Source organism: Hyperolius riggenbachi, chromosome 4 (genome assembly GCF_040937935.1).
Source record: "Hyperolius riggenbachi isolate aHypRig1 chromosome 4, aHypRig1.pri, whole genome shotgun sequence".
Classification (NCBI taxonomy): domain Eukaryota; kingdom Metazoa; phylum Chordata; class Amphibia; order Anura; family Hyperoliidae; genus Hyperolius; species Hyperolius riggenbachi.
Genome location: NC_090649.1, coordinates 477,118,139 through 477,130,582, shown reverse-complemented (window position 1 = coordinate 477,130,582; position 12,444 = coordinate 477,118,139).

Sequence of the window (12,444 nt, the reverse complement as noted above, 5' to 3'; positions counted from 1 at the left end):
TATATATATATATATATATATATACAGTATATATATATATATATATATATATATATATATATATATATATCACTAATATTATAAATGTGGAAGTTTGGATGTTTGTTATCCAATCACGCTACAATGGCTGAACGAATTTGTATGAAATTTGGCACACACATAGTACATTACCTGGAATACAATATAGCATACTTTTCATCCCCATAACTAAAAAGTGGGCAGAGACAAATACAAATTTCACTAGGAAAATGTAACGTACAGCCATTCTTCCACTGATAATGGCTGGGCTCTCAAACTTTGCACAGTTGGTCACTGGGTGACTAGGATTAATATTCAGAAAAGTGGGTGGTGCCTACAAAAGCCAATCAAAATTCATTGATTGATTTTCAAGGGGAATAGTTAATTGCTGCCAATATTGCACTGTTAATGGCACAGGTAACAAACCTGGTACAGTTGGTCATTGGATGACTGGGGTTCAAAATCAGAAAAGTGAGTGGAGCCACAAACAGCCAATCAGATTTTTTTCATTTCAATGAAAATTATTGATGCCAAAGACCGCAAAGCTCACAAACTTGGTCATTGAGTAATTGTGTGTTAGGATTAGGAAAAGTGGGCGGAGCCATAACAGCCAAATACATACCTGGACAACCCCGGGTCATCACCAGTGGGTGGAGACAAAGGCAAATTTCACTGAGAAAATGTAAACTGCAGCCATTATTACACTGTTTATGGCAGGGTTCTCAAACTTTGCACAGTTGGTCACTGGGTGACTGGGATTAATATTCAGAAAAGTGGGTGGCGCCTACAAAAGCCAATCATAATTCACCGATTGATTTTCAAGGGGAATATTTAATTGCTGCCATTTTTGCACTGTTAATGGCACGAGCCTCAAACCTGGTACAGTTGGTCATTGGATGACTGGGGTTCAAATTCAGGAAAGGGTGTGGAGCCACAGCCAATCAGATTTGTTTTATTTAAATGCAAATTATTGATGCCAAAGACCGCAGAGCTTACAAACTTGGTTATTGAATAATTGTGTGTTAGGGTTAGAAAAAGGGGGCGGAGCCAACACCAGCCAAATACATACCCGGGCAACACCGGATCATCACCAGTGGGTGGTGGCAAATACAAATTTAACTGAGAAAATGTAAACTGCAGCCATTCTTACACTGTTAATGGCAGGGTTCTCTAGCTTTGCACAGTTGGTCGCTGGGTAACAGGGATTAATATTCAGAAAAGTGGGTGGAGTCTACAACACCCAATCAAAATTCACCTTTTGATTTTCAGGGAGGATATATTTAATTGCTGCCATTCTCACACTGTTAATGGCACAAGCCTCAAACCTGGTACAGTTGGTCTTTGGGTCACTGTGGTTAAAATTCAGAAAAAGGGTGGAGCCACAGCCAATCAGATCTGTTTCATTTCAATGCAAATTATTGATGCCAAAGACTGAAAAGCTCACAAACTAGGTAATTCAGTAATTGAGTAATTGTGTGTTAGGGTTAAAAAAAAGTTGGTGGAGCCAACACCAGCCAAATCCATACCAGGGCCATCAGCTAGTATACTGTACACACACATATATATATATATATATATATATATATATATATATATATATATATATATATATATATTATATAATTTCCCCATTCTTTCTTCCCCATAATATTTTTTTTTCTTTTGGAGTTTTTAACCTAGTTTTATTAATACCTGGGCACCTCTTTACCACCTTTGTGCTCTTGGATAGTTTGTGCTGGTTGATTGAGACTGCTGGTTAGGAAAGCTCTGGATAGTCGGGACTCTACTGTAGATTGATGAACAAATTTGTGAAAACTTTTGGGCAGGAGAAAACATGCACTGACGAAAAATATATGGGAATGCGAAAATACATTTTATACAACTACATGGAAATTGAACAGGCACGATAAAACACATTTTGAAGAAAGTTCTTATTGTTTAACAGCAAGTAGTTTTGAATCAAGATGATACCATTTATTGGCTAACTTAGAAATGAATAAACAGTGAGCTTTTGGCTTATTAAAAGCCTTCGTCGGACTTCGTTCCTGACCAGAAGTGAAAAATACAGCTTATATACACTGACATACAGAGGAGAAACATTCTTTAGCAAACATAAATGTAATTAGATGCCTCAACTGTTACTCAGGAGGCTTTCCCAGGCATCCTGGCTAAATTGATAAGATCAACAGTTCCCTCAACATAACATAAAGCAGACTCTGGTGATGGGGAGACATCATAAATTCCGAGTTCAAATTGTAACTGGGCTGGTTACATGCACCATTAATTCTAAGCTTAAGAGAATTGTGCCATTTAAAACCAGCACATCAAAGCAAATAACATGAATAGTGACAGTAAATACCATCTTACAGAGCATATGACACAAAAAATGAATGAAAAGATAGAAAAATTAAAAGAATTGTGGCATTTAAATCCCATTGTACCAGCACAAGAAGTTAGAGTCCTTGTTTAAACCATCTTCTACAGTTTTGAACCAATGTATTAACTTTGTTTCTTGTGTTAGTCTCATGTTTCCCGATTTGAAGCCACCCATTTATACAGTGACACGAAAATCTCTTAAAACTGTGTCCAGGTAAACAAAAGTGTGTTGGTATTGGGAGATCAGTATATTTTTGTATTCTGCTGTTAATAGTGAACCTTTGGTGTGTCATGATGCGATCACGCAGAGATTGTCTTGTTTCTCCCACATAAATTCCTTTGAGGCATTTTGCACACATGATCAGGTATACCACAATAGATGAGTTGCAGGAAAAGGTGCCATTTTCCCTAGATACGCCTATACTTGTGGATGCTCTGCACCACTAAATTATATTTCTTGTGAAAATCCATTATATTTTGGGGAATATTTAGCATCAGGCAAAAATGTAACTTTGACAGCAAAAATGGTGTCGGGGGAAGTGTAATCTCATTCCCATTTGCAATAATGCAATACATTTGTGGGCATTTATGTACTATGAAGCAACATAAAGAACATACTTTTATACACTATGCCTGTTTGTTTTTGCTTTTTTTGTTTTAGGTGGAACTGACCCTAATCTGACCTTAACACTGACATAAAGCCCAGGGCTGGTTCAGACTGCCAGCTTGCCTGAAATTGTCCAGGGGGTTTAAGGGCCAGTTCCACTAGGAGCCACGGCCGTTGCTGATTTGGCAGACCCCATGCACGGCCGCAGCCCGAATCATTAGCTGTCTCATGCATTCAGTAGAAATGGGCCCTGATGCTAGGAATCAGTGCTGCTCACAAACTTTCACCAACTTCATTTTGTGGCAATACAGCATGTGGTCAGAATCAGGATGATAACCAAAAGATAACTCTTATATTTTCAAAGCTAGCCAATAAATGGTATCATCCTGATTCTAAACTACCTAGTTTTATCTAAGGGACATAGGGGAACTAGCTGCCTGTTATTTTGAAGATATGTATAGGTTGACCTATTGTGATACTTCATTCTTACAGGCCATGTTTCACTTCACCTTGGACACAATTAATTCAACCAAGACTACATGTTTATTTGGTGGATCCGCCCCCACGCTTCCACTGGGCGGGATTTCAGTGTTTGCCATAGATGCAATTTTCCCTAGATACGCCTCTGCTTGGGGATGCTCTGCGCCACTCTGGAACAAACCAAATCGGACCAAATTTGACCATCTAGCACAGGGGTCCCCAAACGTTTTGGGTCGAGGGCCGGGTCAACATACGTCAGACTGCTGGGGGGCCAGAACATACATAAAATGATGTAGAAGTCTTGGCGGGCCAGACAATGAAGCATACCTAGGTGACAACCTGCAGTCCAATTGGACAACAGTGTCACCTGATGTGGAATTTGATTGAAAAGCAGCAATTTACTGCTTTCTGGCTTCATTCTATATGCTGACCACCAATATTTAACTGCATCTATAATTCCTTTTTTTTTGTGTTGGGTGGGCCGGTAAAAAAGCCTCAGGGGGCCACATTCGGACCTTAGGGGGCCTTAGTTTGAGGACCACTGATCTAGCAGTTTGGATCTGCCACAAAAAACTCTATCATTTTAGTAATAAATGAAAACAAAAAGTTCCATTATATACAACTTGGCACTGAAGGAGAAAAACTGCCTGTAACTCAAACTGACTAATTAACTGTATTGTGCTGAGTAAGAAACAAAAATCAGGCATCCAGATTGACAGAAAGTAGGTTACACTACATTCAAAAAATAGTCCAATAAAACCTAAATAAGCAATTAAAGGGCTGTCCTTTGAGGCTTCCTTCTGCTAATAATAATGTTCTTGTAGAGCGGCAGTGAGGTATGAAAGATCCACAGATGTAACTCCAAGTCATAGAGGATGATGTGCTCTCAGCTGCCAGAGGAAGTCCAGGTCCCGGGAGAGGACCGCTCACTCACACGCATCTATACCACTGCTCTCAAATAATCCTCAGAAAAAGAAATAAATATGACGTGTATACCAGAGACTGATTCTCCGTCAGATTCCAAGGAAGACCAAATCTCAGCAGGACTTGAGAATTACGGGGCTGATTCACAAAGCTTTCTGTTGACTTATCTACCCCTTACTTATTGACTAAAAATGTATCTCTCCTTAAATCACGTAACTCATGATTTATCTCAACTTAACTGACTTAAAGGGGAGGTTCAGGGAGGGTGCCTAAAAAATAAAAATCAATTTCCACTTACCTGGGGCTTCCTCTAGCCCGTGGCAGGCAGGAGGTGCCCTTGCCGCCGCTCCGCAGGCTCCCGGTGCTCCACGCCGGCGCGCTGACGCCATCGAACTACTGCGCCTGCGCAGTACAGCCCGGCGGACGTCCGATGACGTCAGCGCGCCGGCGTGGGACGCAGAAGTGCCGGGCCTTGGAGCACAGAAGAGCCCGACCTGGCAGCCGGCCTGGCCAGGTCGGGTCGGCCACCGGAGACCACCGGGAGCCTGCGGAGCGGCGGCGAGGGCACCTCCTGCCTGCCACGGGCTGGAGGAAGCCCCAGGTAAGTGGAAATTGATTTTTATTTTTTAGGCACCCTCCCTCAACCTTCCCTTTAAAGCTGGAGAAATGGAGGAGCAGGCATGTTTGGAAAGCTGTGCTTATGCCCAACTTTCCCCTGGTTCTCCTCCAACCCCCTCCTTTCCTCCCTAAATGCCCACAGGCAGCCTTTTCCAGCTGGGTCAGACATAAGTGCACAGGCAGCTGCGCAGTGTGCTACATCGCGCGCCAACAACCAGGAGTGCACTGCGCATGCGCATAACATCACAATGTCGTCATGCGCAGTGCACACCCGGCACTGGGCACATGAAGTAGGACACGCACAGCTGCACCAGTGCCTGCACACTAATGCCTTACTCGGCAGAGCAGGAAGAGGCTGTTGGGGGGCATTTACAGAGGGAAGAAGAGGGTCAGAGGAGAACGAGGGGAGCGGTGGGCATCAGGAAAGCTTCCCATACATGGCTGCTCCCCCGTTTCTCCAAGTATCTTCAGCTCCGGTATCCTTTAACTCATTATTTATCTCTCCTTAACCAACTTCACTCATAATTTATCCCTCCTTAGTTGCAACAAAAAAAAATCAACCAGCACCATACCTCAATTATTAAATGCGTAGTTATAAAGATGGAATGTGCTACAAATCTAATATTTATACGGTAGTTAGTACAACACAACAGTAGCTCATATACAGCACCAGACCAAAGGAAAATACAATAATCAACAAGTATTTATCGAAACTGATTTAAAAACAATTTAACCTCCCTGGCATTTTGATTCTGCGGCCGCGCGTTTTTTTAACCTAATTTTTTTTTTTATCATGTAGCTAGCCTAGCGCAAGCTACATGATTCCCCACTCCCTGCGGCGTCTGCCCGTCCCCTCCGACCGCCGCTGGCGATCACGCCCATCACGAAATCCCGTTCAGAATGGGATTTCCTGCAGGGCTTCCCCCGTCGCCATGGTGATGAACGGAATGACGTCATCCGTCACAGGGAGTCCCGATCCACCCCATAGTGCAGCCTGGTAGCGATTGGCCAGGCTGCGCATGGGGTCTGCGGTGGGGGGGCCCTCTTTCACGACGGGTAGCGGCGGTGATTGGAGAAACACGCAGCCAGCAAAGTGCTAGCTGCGTGTTTCAAAAAAAATGTTTTCAAATCGGCCCGCTAGGGCCTGAACGGTGCCCTCCGGCGTTACTGGACGAGCTGAGCTCGTCCATAACGCTAAGAAGGTTAAGATCACCCACACAGGAGGACGTCTTCCCCCGTCCTCCTCCGAGCCCGATCGCATCCTCTCTCAAGCTGTCTTCCACTGTTTCTTTGATATAAAAGTGCTTCAGAAAACAGGACTGTATTCTACCCAATGTGCCAGAGAGCACAGAGAAGGTCTTTTGCATAGATAACAACTGAAGCTTCATAACTCTTCCTGTAATGAAAAACAACTTTGCTACTAATGTTACATGTCTTAGCTGTACTACACATACAATTCATTATCTCATAAGTTTATTTTCACAATTAAATAGTGATGTGTTTCATAGGCTGTCATCCACTTCCTCAGGCCAATAATTTGTGGCAACAGCAATAGTCAAGCTTTGAGCTTCTTCCCCCATTGTGATCCTTCACCCTCCTTTGGAGTTGATTTTTTGCACCCTAATACTTTTTGCAAGGCGGTGGCCAATATAATTTTTTAAGGACGTGACCAGAAGAGGGAATATGCAGGATACCGAATTCGGGAGTTCCACACATGCCGTAATAGTTGTTTGCTTTCATTGGCAACCGGATTTTGTGAGTAGTTTTCTGACTTTCTTATTAGTATTACCCCCTTTTTGTTTTGTACAGGTAGTCCCCAGTTAGTGAATGAGATAGGGACTGTAGGTTCGTTCTTAACCAGAATCAGTTCTTGAGTCCGAACACTGTGCCATCTATGTATGTCCCTTATACCTCCTCTGTGCCCCCCTGTACCTCCAACATCCCCTTCTGCGTCACCTGTTTCCCTCTGCCTTCATTGCCCTCTTCTGTGCCACCTCTGCCCACCACTGTGTTACCTCTGTGTCTGTTCTCTCAGTGGCCCATATGCAATAAACTTTTTCACCTGAGTTATCTCCTAGGAGATAATTTTCATCTTCTCTTTAAACTAACTTTTCAGCATTTTACACCTAAAAAAGTACTAAAAAGTTAGTGAAAAAGTACTATCAAATTTATTTTGAGCACTTTCTTGCTTGCTGGTGGCTTACAAGACATTTTATGGTAAGTTGAGAAAGTATCAATACAATAATACAATACAATAACATTTCTATAGCGCTTTTCTCCCATAGGACTCAAATCACTTAGGAGAAAACTCAGGAGAAAAACGTGAATTGCATATGGGCCAGTGTCTCCATCTGTGCCACCTCTCCTCTGTGCCTCCACTGTGTCCCTCTGTAGCAGCTCTGATTCCTGTCCCCCTTTGTGCCCCCTTCTGTCCCACTTTATTCAGGGCTGGATCACAGGTTTGCTTTAAAATGTGTAAAATGTTTATGCAGAACGTTGAACTCTATATAATATAGTGTACCACAGAAAAATGTAATTTTACTAAGTTAAAAAAACAACATTTTTCTTTGAATTTTTTTTTAATTGATTTTCTCAAAAACTATAAGGCGTATTTGAATTTTCCTGCCGTTCGTCATGGACTACCTGTACTGTACCTTTTTGGCTTCTGTTGTCTTTCAGCTTTTTTCTAAAGCTGTGTTACCATCTTATATCTCCCATTTACCTGCCCCCAGGGGCGTAGCAATAGGGGGTGCAGAGGTAGCAACCGCATTGGGGCCCTTGGGCCCTCCCTCAACCACAGTATTAGCTGTCTATTGGTCCTGTGCTCATAATAATCACTTCTATAGATACTTTGAATAGTGGTAATCATTTACAAACGGTTTCCCATCCCCTTCTTGCACCTCTGACACTGTAGTTGCCATTGGCAGGTTTTGGTGCACTGTATCAATTGTTATGTAGAGAGTGCTTGGGGGGCCCCATTGTAAAACTTGCATCGGGGCCCACAGCTCCTTAGCTACGCCACTGCCTGCCTCCATTTACATAATACGATCCATCTTAAAAAACTTTCCAGATGAAACAGTCTATTTTGGAGTCTTTACGATGACTGTTGAGAAAGACGTTGCCAAAACAGGTGGGAATTTTTGCCTAGCCTAAACAAACTTGGTTATTTTTGCTGGTGTTTTTATGATACATTGAGATTATATAACAGGAGAGCGTCCCAGTGATGTCACCGCTAAATGAAGGACTGACACGAGCTCTGGATAACGGTGAGAATACGTTTGCCAAGTCAGAACAGTTGATATGATTCTGTCATATCAGAAATCATTTGCCGTTTGTTAATGTAGCACATGCCAAGGGGTTGTATAAGGTGATTTTATCTTCCATTTATTTCCCATTTGGTTCAAGGCTGATGGTAATTTGGAGTCATTAACGTGCGTGAATGAGTCAAATAAAGGATCGATGTGAATTAGTGCATTTAGCCACACATTATGATTTATGATTACAATGTTGATTTGCCTATTGTGATTGATCTTGGTCCCATATCTTGATATATTTTTTTGAAAGCTGTAGAGCAGCCTACATATGAACTTAGGCTTTGTTATTTGAAAGTGAATTCCAGTTAAAAAAAAAAAAAAAAACTCAAAACTCAAACTAATGGTACTCACTACTGTTGTTATTATTATTGTTTGTTGTTAAAGAGGAGCTGTCAGCCATACTATCTCAGAAAAAAAACATATAGAAGTAGATAAATACTTGCTCTACTTACATAACATATGTATTGCACTGTCCACGTTTTGATTTTAGTGATTTTTCTACAGTAAAACAAAGAGAAAATCCTTCTTAGCATTTCCCATTTTAAGTGTGGCTATTTTGAAGCCAATTCTGATGTAATTTCCTCCCTTCGTCCCCTCTGCCTAATTTGCCCGCCCTCCACTATAGAAAGTGCATTGTCTCAGCATGAGAAATATTGGCCAATCAGAGAGGAACAGAGGTGTGGGAGGTGAAAACAGGAGGGAAAGAGGCTTCAGCCATTCAGGCTGCATTAGTTGACTCTGAGGAGGAAGTACAGAAGCAAAAAAGCACAACCCAGCATGCCCTGCAACTTCCTTTTTGTGTACCAAATTGTGTGTGTAGCAACTAGCAAATAAAAATCAGGTAAATTGGGGAATGATCATTTATCAACAAGAAAAGTAATAGTGATTTCCACTTTGGATTGCCTGGTTAGTATCCTTATTACTTGTTTACCAGATAAAAATAAAGAATTGAATTTTGATTTTATGCCCGGCAGTTACACTTTAAAGGAAAACCTAAAGTGGAAAAAAAAAAGTTGTCAGATTAACTTACCTAAGGGGCTTTTGCTAGCCCCCTGCAGTCCTTCTGTGCCCTTACTGTCATTCCGAGCTCCTCTGTTTAACTGCAGCCCGCTTCTGACAGCTGAATGTGTAGCTCCTAGGGGGTAAAGCCAGTGCGCCTCCTGATCACGCCCCATGGGCGGGAGCATTCTGCGGTTGTGCAATATGTAAAAACTGCTACTGCGGTAGTCCACAGTTTTCCGAAGGGCACTGGAGCAGGGAAGAGGATCCCAGAATGATGGCGAGGGCACAGAAGAACTGCAGGGGACTAGAAGAAGCCCCAGGTAAGTTAAACTGACATTTTTTTTTTCACTTCTGGTTCCCTTTAACCTCTTTGGGGTAAAATTTTCGTAGGACTTTAGTATGAAAAGTGGTACTTTTTTATGATATTCTTTATACTGTAAGTATTTTTCCAGTATTTTCTGCATGCAAGTTGTGGTCTTGAAAGCTGTGCACAAGCATGCGTGCAATATAAAGGATTTTTTTTCTAAATATATATACAGTATATATATATATATATATATATATATATATTTTATTTTTTTCACTGTAATGTTTACTGCTTTAGGCAGTAATGCTGCCCAAGGCATTTTTTATTACACACATATATATATATATATATATATATATATATATATATATATATATATATATATATATATTGGATAAAATACAAATGTTTGTTTGAAATCCAATACGAAAAAATTGAATATGTATGTATAGAGGTGAAGAGAAAAAGCATAGGTTGGCACTGCAATCCATATAAATTAACTTTATTCTTCCGGCCACAATTGTTAAAACATAGCACAATAACTGCACATTGTTCCTACCCGATTCCTTTCAGCTATGGGGTGAGTTGGGAGCGGTGGGCCGCCTGACGACTATTTTGCTCTCCTGAGCGTCCTCTGAGGCTCTCCCTACAAAAAAATTAAATACGCCACCGGACGTGGTGACGCTGGGTGCGGCCGACAGCAGGGAGCACGTGCAGCATCATCACAGGGGCCCGCCGGCCCATGATTGTCGAGGCACACAGAGTGACCACCGTGGAAGAAGGGAGATCGCCGATGGGGAACGAGCGCAAGACAACTGGGACGCCATCGCAGGGAAGCCGCGAGATGCCAGCAATGGGATCCCTCCCTCAAAGAGAAACAAGTAAGCAGGAACACATGGGTAAAGGAATTGGCTCTGAATCATATTATTATTGTTTTTTTATTTATATAGCGCCAACATCTCCCATAGCGCTGTACATAGTGCCCAACAAATATTGGGGAACATATATACATGAGAAGTTCAGAAACTGTACAATCAGGACATCAAACAATACAATGACATTCATGAGCTTCATTCGTATTTCATCCTCCTAATTAGTGCAGCTGAGCGGGTGTGTAAAATTACCCAGCAGCCTTCTTCTTTAACCCCTCCCACGGGGCGTCCCAAGCCGCGGTTACGGGACTACAAACACTTCCTCCTTCCGGGTTGAAGGATGAAGCATAGTAGTCACGTGACGTGGCTCGGAACACAGCGTGGGATGGGTTAAAGAAGGCGGCTGCTGGGTAAGTTTAACCCCCAGCACACACCCGCTCAGCTGCACTAATTAGGAGGGTGAAATCCAAATGAAACTCATTCGGATTTAATCTGAATTTGATCCGGAAATCATCATCACTGCATACATACATACATAGTTAGATGTTTTGAGATATCGCTAACATTGGTACAGTTTCATATGGTAGATTATAGCAAAATAAGAAATAGGAGGAGGTCCCTGCCCTTGGGAGCTTACAGTCAAGAAGGTGGTGAGGTGGAAGCAATAGGGAATGAGACACAGGGAATAGCTGACGAGACACTAAGCCTCCCATGCTACCTATAGCAACTTATAGGCTTGTCTGAAAAGGTGTGTTTTTAGAGTACATTTGAAGGTTGCCAGGCTCAGAACATGACGGACAGGTTGTGGGAGAGAGAACCAAAGAAGAGGGACCGCTCGTGAGAAGTCCTGGATGTGAGAGTGAGAGGAAGTGACTAGGCTAGAGGACAAAAAGGGTCTCCTGGGAAGAAATGAAGGTTCCGGGCGGGAAAGTATCTGGAGATTAGTGAGGAAATTTACAGAGGTGACAGCTTGTGTAGAGCTTTGTATTATAGCATGAGTTAAAACTGCATCCTTTGGGTCCTTGGTAACCAATGGACAGATTGGCAGAGAGGGGCTGCCTCAGAGGATCTAGAAGAGAGTCTATGCACTGTCTGATGTCGCGTGTGTCGGCCTCCTGCACGCGTTCCCGAAACACGGATGGGAACACTTGCAGTGTGAACAGGGCCTAAATGTGTTTATATATGGTCCAGAAGAGAACTCAGAGTCCAGAATTACCCCCAGACAGCGAGCTTTAGGAGCTGAGGTTATTGGGGTGTTTTCTACATCGATAGTAACTATGGGGGGGGGGGGGGGAACAGAGAGCAAAGGTGGAAATATCACAATCTCTTCACAGAGGATAGACAGTCAGGACAGTAATCCCCAAATGAAGCAGGCACACTATCCGTTTTTTTTGGGGGGTGCTTGGTGAGGCGGTATAGGCAGTACCAAACTTCGTAAGTCAATCTTCAAAGATCTCACCAGCACACCACAATTTAAAGCACACCCTTTATTGTGCTAGTATCCACAAAAGTTCCAACAATTGTTTCGGGGGCCACACAGGGTCCCCCTTTCTCAAGGCATATGGTTACATCGCACACCCATAACAAATCCTTTATATATGCTCCTACTACCCAATACCCCACCCGAAAGCTGTGACCTCACAAATGACATCATGATTATTAACATAGATCAACACAACCTCTATTTACCAACCCCAGATCATCTATGGGCTGTCCATGACAAATTAATGACTTAGGGTGTTTCTCCTGTAGTTTGCTTACTGCACCTACCGTTATCAGGTGCACCCAGATCGCTGCTGGCATATAACTGTCCTAATTGCATGCATTCAAACTTCTAATACCTTCCCCCTCCGTCCGTTACCTGCTCGTCATTGTCCTGATTCAGCTCAGCGCTCGCCGCTATGGGCGTGGCTTACGTGGACTAGA